The 16,365-nt window shown below is 40.8% G+C and overlaps 1 protein-coding gene across 9 annotated transcripts in view; it reads left to right on the forward strand.

Annotated features, from left to right (window-relative positions):
• UTRN (utrophin) overlaps positions 1-16,365 on the forward strand; it is a 559,106-nt gene that overhangs the window by 403,446 nt on the left and 139,295 nt on the right. The window lies entirely within an intron of this gene.

Genomic DNA, 16,365 nt, shown 5'->3' on the forward strand with positions numbered 1-16,365 from the left:
AATAATCTTGTATCTTTCAAATACTCTTACATAGTTCTAGTATGCATCATTTTACAATTATTTAGTACTAGAACATTTACATGGCATTGCTTAACTTGTAAGTTTTCATTTTTTTTCATTGAAAACATTGTTCTGGGGTGGAACTAGGGATGAAGGCTTCAGTATGCAGGCTGCCCCAGGAAGAGAGGCCAACGCCAGCCCTCTCTCACCACAGAAGCTTGGGGCCATGTGAGAAGCACCTGTCTGGCTGGGGGACAGGCAGACACAGAGACAAACAGACATGTTCTCTGACAGATCCCTTTCTCAACCCTCTCTCCACCAGCCCAATAGGGTATTAACTGCCTTCGTCCCCATCTCTGGTCCCTCGTTGCCCCACTTTGGTTAATTTTCAGTATACCTGTCCTTCCTAACAGACTCCTCCCTTTCCATTTTATGCGAAACAATCAAATTCTATACACATTTCTTTGTCCTGGCACAAACAATCTCTTACCTTGCTTTCAGTTATGATAAGAGGAAGCTACATACCAAATTTGGTGGTCCTAGCTCTTACCATTTCTTGAACAAATGGACTCACGGATGGATGGACAGACAGATGCAAATTTCTAAAATATATAAGATCTGTCACACAGGTAGTACAGTGACTGTAAAGGCAAACTCAGTAACACCTGATGCTTTCAATAGGAGTGCCTACATTTATTTAAAATTTGTTTTAGGATCTCATTTTATGAGTTTGTCATTGTGCATGGGTTTTGCCTTTTTTTTTTAATGCAGTGATACTTTCACCACTATTACAATCTCGAAGAGTAGAAAGAAGCAAGAGTTTAATATATTATCAGCACGACAGTGCAAACATCTTTGCATTATTCACTTTACTCTGCACTCAGTATGAGGCTAAATCCTGGGATTTGAAACTACTTCCTTCAGGCCCTCAACTCTTACTCACCTCAACAGATCTGGAGTATCTTACTCAGTAGAGTTTCTTCAAATACCGTATATCTAGCTGTAAAGTAGTTGGCAGTATATTAATTCTCATAACAATTCCATAGGTCAGCATCTTTGTTTTCTGCTCTTTTGGAAGATGTATTTTATTTTATATAGTCTGGCACTGCTCAACACAAAAAAGATATTTATACTATCACAAATTATGGAACTTTTTCATTCTTCTGAGGGAATGTTTAAGAATCATGGACTGTCCTTCATTATTTCCTTTTGGCATATGAATCAAATGTGCTTCATTTAACTGGTCAATTTTTCAATTACGTTTCTTTTAATCAAACCCATTTTGAAACTGATCACATGCAGTTGAATTATAAAAGGGCTACGACAAGCCTCTTACACTTCTAGAAGGTAAAATTGCTCTTCATTTTTTTTCAATCTGTGGAATACTTAACTTGAAGAGAAACTTCGTTTTAGGGTCAGTTATGATTTCCTATTGTAGCCCTTCTGGGGATATAGGAAAGGAGCAACCTTTTCTACAGACGGTCTTTCCTTTCTAAGATGGAGGAAAACGGAACTACATGGTATATATAGGACACACGATTACACAATTTCCAAAGTGCTTTCAACAGGGCATTTGCTCCTAAGTCATAGTCACATTTTTAAGGATTTTCCCAAACAGGATTCTGTTGTCTATAGCTTGGGTCAGATTACTAGGTAACCTCTGGTTTTTCATTGTAGATCTCTTTATAATAATTCCCCTTCTCCCTCTTCTACTAATAGGACTGTACACCCATACATTGAATACTGCATGCAGTTCTAGTCACCCCCTCTCAAAAAAGATGTATTGGAATTGGAGAAGGTAGAGAGAGAGGCAAGAAAAGTAACTAAGGGTATAGTTCAGCTGCCATTTGAAGAGAGATGGGAAAAGACATGGCTTTTCAGATTGCAAAAAACCAGACAACTGAATGGGAATATAATAGAGGTCCATAAAATTGTGAATGGTATGGAGAAAGTGAATAAGGAAGTGTGTTATGAGAAGGAGTGAATAATACGAACTTGAGGTCACCCAATTAAGTTAATAGGCATTAGATTTAAAACAAAAAGGAAGTACTTCTTAATTCCCTTAGATTGCAGGGAATATTGTGAAGACCAAAATTACAGTAAGGTTAAAAAATAGATAAGTTCATGGATGATAGATCCATGAAAGGCTATTAGCCAAGATGTTCAGGGATGCAACTCTAGGCTCTGGGTGCTCCTAGTCTCTGATTTCCAGGAGCTGGGACTGGACCATAAATCTTCCACTCACCGTAATTTTAAATATTGGACTTCATATTTCTGACTTGTATTCTAGGTCAATGATTATTGCAGCTGAGGAAAGAGCCTGGGTTATGTTGCTAACAAAATGTGAACGGTTCTCACAACTCAGTTAGTTTTCTCTTTAGCTACTAGAAAATTTATCTATTCTAAAGTTAAGTTTTGAGAGAAAAAACCCTGCTGAACTGTTACTCTAAAAGGCTAGTTGGTGCCAAATTGCCCACTGCCTTAGGGCTAGTTTTTTTTAATACTTTGAGAGCTTTCTTGTCAGATAAAAGTACCCTGGAAAATTAAGACTACACTACAGCAGTGCACGTTCCCAGCTTCTATCCCTGTCTCCAGCCCTCAGGCTTTCCCCATCCATTCTGAATTTCTCAGGTAATGTGTTTTGAGGGTCCCATGTATATATTGTGTAGCCACCCTATTTGGATAGTTTGTATTTTTGTCTTCAAGAGAATCATCTAATATTCAATGTCTGCTTTATAGTTGACTGCATAGTTGAGGCAAGACAGGACTGCTTCTTCCTGATTTACCCTTACTTAAGTTTCACTCTCTATAAATGACAATTTTGGCATTGAACAATAAATGGGCAGCAAGCTTGTTTTCCTTCACTGAAATATGTGTCTATACTTTAACAGAGAGAACAAGCATAAAGAAATTAAAAAAGATAATGTAACAAGATTGGCTAAAATACAATTCTTTTTTGCTCATATAAAAGCTAAATCAGCTTATACTAATTTAAATCCGTTACAATATGACAGCCAAAAAAGGGCAGAAGAACCATTAAATTTGATAGTACTAATAAAACTACACAAAAGAAGTGGATGAAAACAGACTTACTTTTAGATTGGTATTCGTGAGCTATAACAAAAAAATCTGTTTTATGGTGTTTTAAAAATCATCTGGTTAACATTTAATATGAAAATTCATATTGGTTCCACCCCACTGACAACAAAAATTATTTCTGAGTCAGTGTGGTTTGTGCATGCTAAAGACTGGAAAAGAGCCCTCTACAGTCTTTCAGCAGGTAGTAAATCATGTCTTCAGTGGGATTTTGAAAAACACAGAGGTAGAGAGGAAGAGTCATGATGACTCTTGCATTGCCAGCAGATCTAGAGAAGTGATTATTCCCTTTTATTCAGCATTGGTGAGGCTACATCTGGGGTATTATGTCAAGTTCTGGACCCTCTCCTGTTAAAGGAAGGATGTGTATGCATTGGAGAAAGTCCAGTGGAGGGCAACAAAAATGATTGGGGGCTAAAGTACGTGACTCACAAGGAGAGGCTGTGGGATTTGGGTTTATTTAGTCTGGAGAAGAGTGAGGGGGGGATTTGATAGCAGCCTTTAGCTACCTGAAAAGGAGTTCCAAAGAGGATGGCGACAGGCTTTTCTCAGTAGAGTCCTCAGAACAAGGAGCAGTGATCTCAAGTTGCAGTGGGGCAGGTCTAGATTGGATATTAGGAAACTCTGTTTCACTAGGAGGGTGGTGAAGCACTGGAATGGGTTACATAGGGAGGTGGTGGAATCTACATCCCTAGAGGTTTTTAAATCCCAGCTTGACAAAGCCCTGGCCGGGATGATTTACTTGCGTCCTGCTTTTAGCAGAGGGTTGGACTTGATGATCCTCTGAGATCTCTTTCAACTCTAGCATTATAGGATTCTATGACTTCTGCTTCTTACATATATCTTAGCACTATTCTACATTAGACCTTAAAAAGGCCAGACTCTGATGCTTCTCTTTTTGGTGGAGGAAAGAGACCAAGTATTTTTCTTAACTTTCCAGGTAACACTTTACTGTGGTACTAGCTTTGTACTAATTTTAAAATATCTATATAAACTCCTTCCAATTATGCAGTTGTTTTTATACCAAAAGATTCCTTTTATTGAAAGGAAAATTAATCCTATTATCTTGAAATGCTGCAACACTGTGGAGTTGAAACATGGCAACCATCCTCTACCAGTAATATGACACAGGTTGGACATTTTATTTTACTTTTTGTGAAGAGATTTGATTGGGATTGGGACATTAAGTAATTTCTCCATGGAAAACTTCTCCACAAGTGTAGAGACCATAGTAAGTCGATTAACGTTATATTAACTCTGGGTACATTATTACCGTACTTTAACTTAGGTCAGCTTACCATGGTAGAGTGGATAAGGCCTAAGTTTAGATAGTTAGTAGGGAATTCTGTTTTTAATTTTTCTGAGATGCACCATGCATGCTTTTAGGGATGTATAAATGACAATAAATATCAGTGGTCCTGTGTAGATGAAGTTTGAAGTGATAACTGAATGCAATAGATACAGAATAAAATGCATCATTTAGAATAGGTCAGAGTTGTTTATTGTTGTGTAGATGAATGTTGATGTTTACGGAAAGAGAATGTAATATGAAACCTGTCTCTTATGACAAAAATACTATTTTTGGCTTGTAAGCACAGTTATCACCTGGGGGTAATTGCTTTATATTTGGCTTTCATGCAGAGAGACTAGAGTGTTTCTTCTTTGTAACTCATATGAACAGCAAGAAGGTGCATTGACTGACATGAAAACCAGTCACTAATCATTATTCCTTTTACTTCTTCCATTCTTTTTACTTGCTCAAGTTCATACGTTCATGATGCAGACATATGTAGCACTATACCACAGCTGCCGGTGACAAACTTGATTTCTCTGTGATCTATGAAAACAGCTTTTCCCCAACACTTCTCCGTGCTCAATTATTTTTTATTTCCATTCAAAACATAAAAGAAAGTGTAATTTCTCCAACACCTGGTGCAGAATGACTAGGTAATTAAACGCCAGCCGAGATGATTGTCACATAAAGCTACAATGTGGCAAACAGATTGGAGGTTCCGTAACGTGTGCCTTTATTTCACTGAAACGGATGCATAATGGAACCTGATTTAAATATGTTCTTTTTTAAAGAAATATTTCATGTGTTTTCATTGAAATTAACTTTGTCTTCAGAGCTTCTAAGCAGACCTAGTCTTTGAGTTATTCTGTGCCAGCCTGTGGAATAAAGAAAAAGGCACTATTGATTTATAGGCCTAACTTTGGAAGCCCACTCATTATGTGAGAAATTTTAAGAAGTTAACTGCAAAAGAAGTTTGTCGCATGATTTCCCATGTAACATAATTAATAGTGAAAGTTCTCATTTTAGTGTAACTTCAGAAGGAAAGCATAACTTTCATTATGCTCCAAGTTTTGTTTGATTATTCCATTGGAAGTAATAGCTGATTCTGAAAGGAGTTTCATAGTTATATTAGTTAATCAGTGGTCATATCTGTTTATATTGTTGCAGTTTATGGCAGTTGTCTTTGCTCTGCATTCCTATTCTGGGATCAGCTGAGCAATGTGTTTAAAGCTAGAAGGGACCATTTGATCATTGAATAATAGCACTGGAAGGGACCTTGGGAGATCCTCTAGTCCAGTTCCCTGCATTCATGGCAGGTCTAAGTATTATTAGACAATTCCTGACAGATGTTTGTCTAACCTGCTCTTAAAAATCTCCAGTGATTGATTGAGGTTGTACAACCTCCCTAAACAATTTATTCCAGTGCTTAGTAACTTTGGCAAGAAATTTTTTTTCGTGTCCCACCTAAACTTTCCTTCGTGCAATTTAAGCTCATTACTTCTTGTGCTATCCTGAGAGATTACAGAGAATAATTATTCCTCCTCCTTTGAACAGCCTTTTAAGTACTTGAAAACTGTTGTGTCTCCTCTTGGTCTTCTCTTCTGCAGACTAAACAAACCCAATATTTTTAACGTTCCCTCATAGGTCATATTTTCTAGACTTTTAATCGTTTTTGTTCTTCCCGGGACTTTCTCTAATTTGTCCACTTTTTTCCTGATAAGTGGTGTCAGAACTGGAAGCAGTACTCCAGATGAGGCCTAAGCAGCATGGAATAGAGAACATGAATTACTTTCAGTCTTTCTTACAGCTCTCCAATTCATACATCCCAGAATTATGTTTGCTTTTTTTTCCAACAGTGTTACACTATTGACTCAGTTTTAACCTGTGGTCCACTATCACCATTTCACAGTACTCCTTCCTAGGCAGTCATTTCCCATTTTGTATGTATGCAATTAATTGCTCCTTCCTCAGTGGAACACTTTACATTTCATCTTATTTACTTCATACCATTTTTCCAGTTTGTCCCAATTATTTTGAATTATAATTCTACCCTCCAAAGCATTTGTAACATCTTCCAACTTGATCTCATCCAGAAATTTTATAAGTCTATGGGTATGTCTACACTACAGCGCTAATTCGAACTAACTTAGTTCAAATTAGCTAATTCGAACTAAGATAATTCAAATTAGCGCATCCAGACTTAAAAACTAGTTCGAATTAGTGTTTTGCTAATTCGAACTAGCATGTCCACATTGAGTGGACCCTGAACCGAGGCTAAGGATGGCCGGAAGCAGTGCCGGCAGGGCATCAGATTAGGATTTAGAGCGTGGAGCTGCTGTCTCAGGCTAGCCGAGGGCTGTGCTTAAAGGGACCCGATTCCCACCCTGGGGGACAGTTCTCAGGGGTTCCCCGCTTGCAAAGCAGTCCTGGCTTGGAATGCCCTGAGTGCCCATACTCGGCACATCACAGCACTCGGCCATCAGCCTGGCTGCACTTGCTGCAGGCTGCCATCCGGGGGCGGGGGGGGGGCTAATCGGGGGGCTGCAGGAGAGCTTCCATCCCGAGCAGCCCGCAGAGCCACCCCAGTCCTCCCCATTGGGGGCTCATACCCCATTCCTCCCTCACCTCCTTCCACTTACCCCTCCCTAGCCCCCCTTCCTGATATACAAAATAAAGGACACGTGTGTTCAAAAATAGAAACTCTCTTTATTGAACAGAACTCGGGGAGACTGGGAAAAGGAGGTGGGAGAGGGGAAGAGAGAGGGTGGGAGAGGGGAGGGCAACTAAAATGATCAGGGGTTTGGAACAGGTCCCATATGAAGAGAGGCTAAAGAGACTGGGACTTTTCAGCTTAGAAAAAAGGAGACTGAGGGGGGATATGATAGAGGTCTATAAAAGCATGAGTGGTGTGGAGAGGGTGCATAAAGAAAAGTTCTTCATTAGTTCCCATAATAGCAGGACTAAAGGACACCAAATGAAATGAATGCATAGCAGGCGTCAAACTAATAAGCGAAAGTTCTTCTTCACAAAGCAAATAGTCAACCTGTGGAACTCCTTGCTGCAGGAGGCTGTGAAGGCTAGAACTAGAACAGAGTTTAAAGAGAAGTGAGATAAAGTCATGGTGGTTGGGTCCATGGAGTGGTATTAGCCAGGGGGTAGAAATGGTGTCCCTGCCCAAGTTTGTGGAAGGCTGGAGATGGATGGCACGAGACAAATGGCTTGGTCATTGTTTCGGTCCATCCCTTCCAGGGCACCTAGTGTGGGCCGCTGACAGCAGACAGGCTACTGGGCTAGATGAACCTTTGGTCTGACCCAGTACGGCCATTCTAAGCTCAGGGCTCAGGGTCGGGGGTCTCACTGGACCACCCTGGTTTTCATGCAAACCTGCTCCTGGGTGGCCAGGCTGGCAGCTATCCTGCCCTAGACAGCCACTTTCCTGTGCCTAGTGCGGAGGTCATGGATGAGGTCCACAATGTCTGCACTAGACCAGGCGGGCGCCCACCTCTTGCGGCCCCGGGCAGGCTCCCGGGAGCCGCCAGCCTGGTCCCGGGAAGAGGCAGAGGGCTGGGTGGCAGTGGGTGGCTGGCTCGAGCCGTGCCAGGTGCAGGGTCTGCTGGGTGGGTGCTGGCAGGCTTGCACCTGGCAAGGGCACCGTAGCCAGCCTGTGATCCTTTAAGGGTTCCGGGGCCGGGAGGGGGGCAGCCGAGTTTCCCTGGTGTTGGCCAGAGTGGCCACCAGGGCAAGCTGGGGAGGGCTAGCCTCCCACTAGTTCGAATTAAGTGGCTACACAGCCCTTAATTCGAACTACTTAATTTGAACTAGGCGTTAGTCCTCGTGGAGTGAGGTTTACCTAGTTCGAAGTAAGCGCACCGCTAGTTCGAATTAAGTTCGAACTAGCGGTTTGGATGTGTAGCGCCTATCAAAGTCAATTTGAACTAACGTCTGTTAGTTTGAATTAACTTTGTAATGTAGACATACCCTTAGTCATTATCTAAATCACTAATCAAGATAACCAAACTGGGTCAGAACTGATTCCTGTGGAACCCCACTCAATATGCCCCTTCTGCTTGACTGTGAACCACTGATAATGACTCTCTGGGATGGTTTTCCAACCAGTAATTCACTCACCTTATAGTAGGTCCATCTAGGTTGTATTTCCCTAGTGTTTTAATGACAAAATCACACAAGACAGTACCGAAAGGTTTACTAAAGTCAAGATATAGCATATCTACTACCATTTCGCCCATCCACAAGGCTTGTTACCCTGTTAAAAAAAGCTATTAGGCTGGTTTGACATAATTCGTTCTTGACAAATCATATTATTACTTATCATCTTATTATCAAATAGGTATTCACAAATTAATTGCTTAATTATTTGCTCCATTATCTTTCCAGAAGTTAAGCTGACTGGTCTGTAATTCCACAAATTGCCCTTATTTCCATTTTTATAGATTGGCAATAATTCTGTCATCTGGATTCTCTCATCTTCCATGACTTTTCGAAGATAATTGTTAATAGCTCAGAACTCCTCTTTCAGCTCCTTGAATATGCGAGGATTCATTTAATCAAGCTATGGTGACTTGAAGACATCTAACTTGTCTAAGTAATTTTTAACTTGTTCTTTCCACCAGTATAGCCTCCGATTCTACCTCCTTTTCACTGGCATTTCCTATGTTGGACATCTAACATAGTGAATGCCTGTGAAAATGAGGTAGGGTCAGACATCTAGTCTGACGTCCTGCATTAAATTGCTCCTAAATTCCCTGTGCTGAACCCAGACACTTCAGTTAAACTAAAGCATTTCCGTCCTCAGAACAATAAATTGTTGAATGCCACAGGCAGAAAAGAGGGATTGAAATACCAGAAACGCTCAACGCCTCTGAATAGTAGGGAAAATTTTAGGTGACATGAGCCCAGATGATCCTACAGGTTGGACCTACCTGGTCCAGTACCCTTAGGACCTGACTGGTCCTATTCGAGGGGATTTGCCAGACCAGGGGCATTCCCATGCCATTGGTCTCCCAGCCTCCTGCCCTCCCCCAACTGTTGGCTTCTTCTGGCCTGCACCTGCTGCAGAGGAGTTGGAAAAGAATAGCCAGGCTTCCATACTTAGATTCATTTGGCGAATGGTCCCACATTTTCTGTGCTGGTCTTGTACTTCTGGGGACAGTTCTTTATACCTGGCTCCAGCCCTGAAAGTTCTCCAAACTAGTGAAATAAGCAATTTATCTTAATTTTACCAGTCTCATCCCAGAACAGGAACACAGGATATGGACAAATTCCATAAAGTTGCAACTATGTATACAGATATATACTGAGAGAGAGAGAGAGATACTAGCTAGAGTTACCCAGCGTTGCTCGGTCCTGCTCCCCGCCGGCCGATTTGCTTCCTCCCCACACCAGGCCTGCTTCCTGCTGGCTGGTTCTCCTCCTCCCGATCTCCCACGGCCAGCCCTGCTGCCCCTAACCCCCCCCCCACCAGCTCTGCTTCCCGCCAGCTACCCCTCCCCTGATCTCCCCTGGCCAGCACCACTGCCCCCAACCCCCTTCTCTCCCCCGTGATCAGCTCTGCTTCCCGCCAGCGGCTGCCTCTCCCCCGGCCAGCCCTGCTGCCCAAGGCCCTCCCCACGCCAGCTCTGCTTCCCAGTGTCCCCCCCACACTTCCTCCTGGCCAGCCCTGCTCCCCTCCCAGCCAGTTCCTTCCTCCCCGCCCCCGATCAAGTGTGTCAGGATTTTTTAGACTACCTGGTAACCGTAGTCAGGGGGGCAGGGCGGATGCGTGTGGGGGTAGGGCAAGTCCTGTACGGCGCTGGGGGCTGCAGGTAGCGGGCACATGACGTAGGGTGGGTGGGGTGGCCCCTGCAGTGCAACGGGTTATTTTTTATTTTTACAGGTTGAAATAGGGCCCAATTGGGTCCAAGAGTACTTTAAAACCTTCTCCTGGAGGAAAGGCTATCCCATGCAAAGTTTAGTTGCAGTAGCTCTTACAGTGTCCAAGTTATTAGAGCACAAACATACAAGCATTCTCCTTTTTATTTATATTTTATATATATAATATTATTTATTATTATTATTTATTATATATATATATAATAAATTAAAAAAAATACAGTTTAAGGGATGTAACTTTAGCCTAACCACATAATTTCTGTAGTGTGACCATTGATGTACACAGGGTGAGCCATAGCTTGCCTATATGTCTGCCACATCATTGTGAACCACAGTGAACTGCAATCCAAACTGCATTCAAAGCTGCTGGTATGGGCCAGCACTGTTCAGGCCCTAACTAATTTTAACCATGAGGCTATTGCAAAATGAAATAAAACCCAGAAATGAGTTCATTCATATCATAAGTATTAAACCAAATCTTTAATACAATAGTAAAATTTACGATTACAGTCTTCTTTATTATTTTCAATAGTTTTCTTATGTCTTATTTTTATTTTCCATATTGTTCTTACAGATCTGAATTTCCAATCAAATCCTGTCTTTAGTTCACTCTAAACTAATTAAATTTGAGCAAAGGAATAGATTCACAAGTGGATGTTTGTTTTTCATTATCTGTATACTGCAAAGCAGTTTGTCTGGAAGGACGTGTAGAATATTACTGATAACTTTGGTTATGATTACATCATACATTCTTGCTATTCCTTTTTACTGGCACAAAAACAGGCAAGGGAAATAAAATACTGCTAAAGAAATAAGGAAGACCAGGTTGGCGGGGATATTTTTTCAGCGGCTTTTGTTACATGTGAAGAACCAGTGCATATTCCAAGATTAAGCTACTATTTTTTACTCCCAAATGATTGCTTTCTTAATATTAATTTTTCATCTGTGAAGTCCTTTCCATGTTGAAGGATCACACAATAGTAGGGGAATTGATGCTGAGGAATTCCACTGATGATATGGAGGTAAGAAAGTATGCAAGCCTTTATGCAAACTTAATACCTGCATGTTCTTCATCCGCTAGAGTTGGGGAATCTCTAACTTTTTTGACAGAATAACTAGCCTTGTGGATGCAAGGGGAAGTGTTGGATGACATATACCTTGACTTGATTAACGTTTTGCATACTTCCTCACATAGCCCTCTCATAAACAAACAGGTAAATACAACCTAGATGGACGCATAACTGGTTGGAATACCATTCCCAGAGAGTAGTGATCAGTGGTTCACAGTCATGCTGAAAGGGAATAATGTGTGGTGTTCCACAGGGATCAGTTCTGGATCCATTTCTTCTCATATCTTTATCAATGTTTTAGATAATGGAATAGAGAGAACACTTATGAAGCTTGCAGACGATGCCATGTTGGGGGTGTTGCAAGTGCTTTTGACCATAGGATTAAACTTCAGAATGATCAGGGTAATTCAGAGAAATGGTATGAAGAAATAGGATGAATTTCAATATGGACAAATGCAAAGTGCTCCGTGTAGGAAGGAACAATTAGTTGCAAATATACAAAATGGGAAATGACTGCTTGGGAATGAAATTTTGGGAGTTATTGACCACAAACTCAATATGAATGTACAGTGTGACACTGTTGTAAAAAAGCAAACCTCATTCTGGGATGCATTAACAGGAATGTTGTAAGCAAGACATAAAAAGTAATTCTTGTGCTGTTCTTTGCATTGACTAGGATTCAGCTGTTGTATTGTGTCCAGTTCTAAGTGCCACATTTCAGGGAAGATGTGGATAAATGGGGAAAAAGTCCAAAAAAGCGCAATAAAGTAATTAAAGGTCTAGAAAACATGACCTGTGAGGGAAGATTGAAAAAAATGGGTTTGTTTAATTTAGAAAACAGAAGACTAAGAGGGGACATGATGATAATTTTCAAGTGCAGGTTGCACCCCTATAAAGCAGAACTCTCTGTTCTGGCAACATCAGCATGGGAGGGGGGACGTGGGACATTGGAAGCCCAGCATGATGCAGGAGGCGGGCAACACGTAGCCCAGCTGGGCTGTGTGTGAGGGAGCAAGAGCCAGAAGAAGCCTGGCTCAGCTGGGCTGCAGTGTGTGTGGGCGGGGGGTGGGGAGGTCCTACATGTACATAAACTGTTATTCCAAGAAGGGAGAATTGTTCTTAATCTCTGATGATTGGACAAGAAGCAGTGAACTTACAGTGCAGCAAGGGAGGTTTAGGTTGGTGATTAGGAAAAAAGTTCCTGTCAAGATGGTTAAACAATGGAATAAATTGCCTGAGGCAGTTTTGGAATCTCCATCATTGAAAATGTATAAGATCAGGTTAGACAAATACCTGTCAAGAATGATCTAGATCAGGGGTTCCCAACCTTTCTCGGTCCCCGTACCTCCTTGGCTTTTTGTAATCCTTCCCATACTCTCTATTCAATATGAAAGGAAATAAATTCTAGACTCTAGAATCCAGAACTTTTTTCACTAGCACTACTACTTTTGGAATATTTCAATTAGGATAATCTAGTTATTTACCAAATATTCCCCATACCCCCTTTACAAGTTCCTCATACCCCTTAGGGGTATGCATACACCAGGTTGGGAACCCCTGATCTAGATAATACCTAGTCCTGCTAAGAGTGCAGGGGATTGGACTAGATGACTTCTCAAAGTCCCTTCCAGTCTTATGATTCTATGACATTCTGTGATGATTTTTCTTTATTTTTTTTAGTTACTTATGTAACTCTGAGTACAAACAAAAGCAATATTGTAGTATTGTAGTCTCTCTTAATTTGCTGTGTGTGTGTTTGTTTGTTTCAGGCTCAAGTTAATTGCTTAGTGAAACTTTTGATGTATTACTACTATCTAATAACAGTGGAAGGGCAGTGGAGAGAGTACAATAGCATTCCTCTCTGTCTCGCTACTACTAAAATGTACACATAGTCTTTCTGTGTGCAAGTAAGAAATCAGAAAATAAATTGGGCAGAAAATCAGTGAAAGATTATATGGCTTTAATAGTCATTTAGACATTTGAAATAACTTATCCAGTATATCATACTATGTCTAATGAAAATGCCCTCAAAACTGAGGGGGTAGCATTTTAAATCAGGGCGAGGTTCTCACTAAGGCTATGTCTAGACTACAAGCCTCTTTCAAAAGAGAGCCTTTAGACAGCAACCCGTATTTTCAAAAAAGAGAGCCACTTTTTGAAAGAGAGCACCCAGGCAGTCTGGATGCTCTCTTTCGAAAAAGCCCTGTTTGCATTCAATAATGCCTTTTTTCAAAAGAGCACTTTCGAAAAAAGGAGCTCATCATAAAATAAGGTTTACCAGGGTCGAAAAAACCACCACCTTCTTTCAATTTAATTTCAAAAGAACGTGGAAGCAGTCTAGACACAAGGGAAGTGGGTTTTTTTTTTTTTTATTTTTTTTTTAAAGAAAAAAATGTAGTCTGGACACACCCTAACACTCATTTAAAGTTGGGCATCTGATGCACCAATATATGTTATTGATTTTGCTCATATGAAGTCCCTCTGTGGTCAAGCCTTAAGTATTGAGATCATTGTGCTTTTGACACCTTATCCATAATGTCAAATATGCAGTAGAATTTCAGTACAGTGTTCTATGCTGTGTGTTGCTTATGTGTGTTCTCAAAGGAAAAAAAGTGTTTTCACATACGTTCACTGCTTTGAAGAAAATTTGGGGAGAGAATGGAAAGGAGTTTAGCATTTAGCTGCAAAACAAAATGGAGTTTAAAATGCAACTTTTTAGATCATGATCCCACAGTTAGATCCATGCAGCAAACCTTTTTGCCTATAAGAAGTCCCATTAGGTTCTCCCACAAATAGGTCAAGTTACATAATTGAAACCTTAGTTCATGTCAGCAAACATGATTCTAGGATGCATTAGAAGTCATTCTTCCACTCTACTCTGCACTGATTAGGCCTCAGTTGGAGTATTGTGTCCAGTTCTGGGCACCACATTTCAAGAAAGGTGGAGAAATTGGAGAAGGTCCAGAGAAGAGCAACAAAAATAATTAAAGGTCTAGAAAACATGAGCTGTGATTCAAGGCTGAAGGCATTGGGCTTATTTAGTTTGGAAAAGAGAAGACTGAGAGGGGACATGATGATAGTTTTCAGGTATCTAAAAAGGTGTCACACGGAGGAAAAATTGTTGTCCTTGGCCTCTGATGATAGGACAAGAAGCAATGGGCTTAAACTGCAGCAAGGGAGGGTTAGGTTGGACATTAGAAAAAACTTCCTAACTGTCAGGGTGGTTAAACATTGGAATAATTTTCCTAGGGAGGTTGTGGAATCTCCATCACTGGAGATATTTAAGAGCAGGTTAGACAGACATCTATTATCAGGGATTATATAGACCGTGCTTGGTCCTGCCCTGAGGTCAGGGGACTAGACTTGATGATCTCTAGAGATCCCTTCCAGTTCTAGTATTCTATGATTCTATGCAAGTATGTGGGGAAAAATGCTTTCTTACTTTCTGCTCTTATCCTTTCACAGTGCCTGACTACTAAAGGTTGAACCTCCCTGATCTGGCACCCTTGGGACCTGTCTGGTCCTGAACCAGGGAATTTGCTGGACCAGGGAGGGTCAGTGCTGGCGCCTTCACTACTGGCCACTGGTCTCCTGGGCACCAGCTCTTCCCCTTCACAGGGGTGCTGGAATTCACTGCCATGTGCCAGGTCTCCACTCATCAGGTGCATCAGAGCTCCCCTCTGCTTCACTGGCAAGGGCTCTCCTCTGCATCATCATCTGGCTGAGCCCCCTCTGCCAGTTCCTGAATTGGTAGGGCTCTGCTCCTGTCTGCCAGCCCTTTGGGTGCTGAGACTCTGCTGCCAGACTCTGCTGCCAGTCCACTTTCCCCATTTCGGGCTGTGCTCTTCCTTAGTCCCAGGCTCTGCTTCTCTCTGGTCCTGCAACACTTCTAGCACATTGATTTTTCTCACTGTGTGCTACCATGCTGGAGCCACCCCTGTGTGCCGCCCCTGATGCCCAGCCAGGGGTGTTGCCAGACCAGGGAAGTCTGGATTAGGGAGTTTCAACCTGTATACGGTTTCTTATGGGGAGTGACTGGACTTTTTAACTAAAATTAACATTTATTTTTCGTTAGATATGTTTAAGTTTAAAATTAATTAAAAAGCAGAAAATCATAAAACATAGTGTTAAAAGCATGCTAGTGTGGGTGGGGGTGGGGGTGTGGTGTGTGTGTGTGTGTGTGTGTGTGTGGTAATAACTGCCAATGTTTCCTGAAAAATTATTTATTTCTGACAAGGATCATTTCAAAAAATGATATGGAACTAAATGTTTTTAGAGGACAATATGAGAATGATCTGCTCCAATAAATACAAAACTTTAGAGGAGAAAGATTCATTTTTTTACCCTCCATTTATAAATAAAAGAACAAAAGCACTAGAGAATAAATTTTGTTGAGATTCATTTACATTTGCAAGAAAAATTGTCAATGAACAATTGAAATTACTTTGACATAACTGGCTGAAAATATTTTAGGCTACTTGGAGATTGTCTTTTCATTAGTTGTACTCTTTGGTTGAGTTTTGATTCTGTGTAGTAATTTGCTTCTGCTGTTTAATTTTCATATTTTTAACTTAAACATATTCTGAAGAATGTAAAATGCTTCTGTGGTTCTCATTACCAGTTGTGAAATTATCTTCTTGTATACCATTGGCTGTATGTTTTTATTGCTCTGTCTAACAAAACGAAAAGTCAGAGAAAATTATTATTTGTTATGATTCCTGCAGATAGTAATGAAGGCTTCAAAGTGTGTTTTTGTGTAAATGCAAGTATAATAATTTCCTTTTGGTGAATATTTTAAACACAGCATCATTTTTCTTGTATTCACATATTTAAAGTCTGCAAAAATCACTTTTGCAGTCTAAATTCATTTTCTTTCCATCTCTGCTTTGTAAAAATTTACATTTTCTCTTGCAACATAAATAAAATGTTGGCTATTAGTCACTCACTGCACAGGTCAGAGGGATGAAAATGTAGAGGATGCTATAATATCTTTTGTACGAAACATTAAGACAAATG

This window comes from Pelodiscus sinensis, chromosome 3 (genome assembly GCF_052426305.1).
Source record: "Pelodiscus sinensis isolate ZL-2025 chromosome 3, ASM5242630v1, whole genome shotgun sequence".
Classification (NCBI taxonomy): Eukaryota; Metazoa; Chordata; order Testudines; family Trionychidae; genus Pelodiscus; species Pelodiscus sinensis.